This window comes from Penaeus monodon, chromosome 25 (assembly GCF_015228065.2).
Source record: "Penaeus monodon isolate SGIC_2016 chromosome 25, NSTDA_Pmon_1, whole genome shotgun sequence".
NCBI lineage: Eukaryota > Metazoa > Arthropoda > Malacostraca > Decapoda > Penaeidae > Penaeus > Penaeus monodon.
The window spans coordinates 4477171-4477856 of NC_051410.1; the positions used below are offsets into that span (position 1 = coordinate 4477171).

A 686-nucleotide genomic window follows, 5' to 3' on the forward strand; every position below is an offset into this window, starting at 1 on the left:
TTTCTCGTGTAATAGGGGAAGGTATATAGTTTTTTCTTTCGTATAATAAGGAAAATCATACGATTTTTTTCATGTTATGAAAAAAAAACAAACATATGGGTTTCTCGTATAATAGAATAAGGTATGTAATTTTTTCATGGAATACGGTAAGATATGTATGTCTTTCTCATGTAATAAGGAAAGTTATGAAAGGTGTGTAAAGTATGTTTTATATGCTAGAGGTATACCCTTTAAGAGTAAAAGCAAAGGATACATGCGTGTTAATGCGGCAGAATGTTAAATCTAGAATTCAATATACATGGTTGTTGCAGAGATAACCTTTATATGGGAAAAGGAATTACATATTCCATTTGGTAATAGGTTCAAATATTGGATACTATATTGTATGGTAATAACACAGAGTACATTTTGAATAGTCAAAGAGGAAATGGTACATGCAATTTGGCATTTGGATAAAAAAATATACGGTTACACATTACAAAAAATAATATCAGAGGGTATAATATATAACGGCGAATGTACAGGTAATTCGGTGCATAGGTACATACCATACGATCTCATGAAGGGAGAAACCACGGTAGTTTTACACATAATGCGGTAGTTCTGTATTTTGCAATGAGAACGAGCACATGTTAATTCGTGATCTGTGCCATGTTACCTTACGCCAGGATGGGAGGGTTTGTATA

At 32.7% G+C, this 686-nt stretch overlaps 1 protein-coding gene across 1 annotated transcript in view; it reads right to left on the reverse strand.

The window, feature by feature from the left end:
• LOC119589307 (hemicentin-1-like) overlaps positions 1–686 on the reverse strand; it is a gene marked incomplete in the record, with an annotated part of 75735 nt that overhangs the window by 12887 nt on the left and 62162 nt on the right.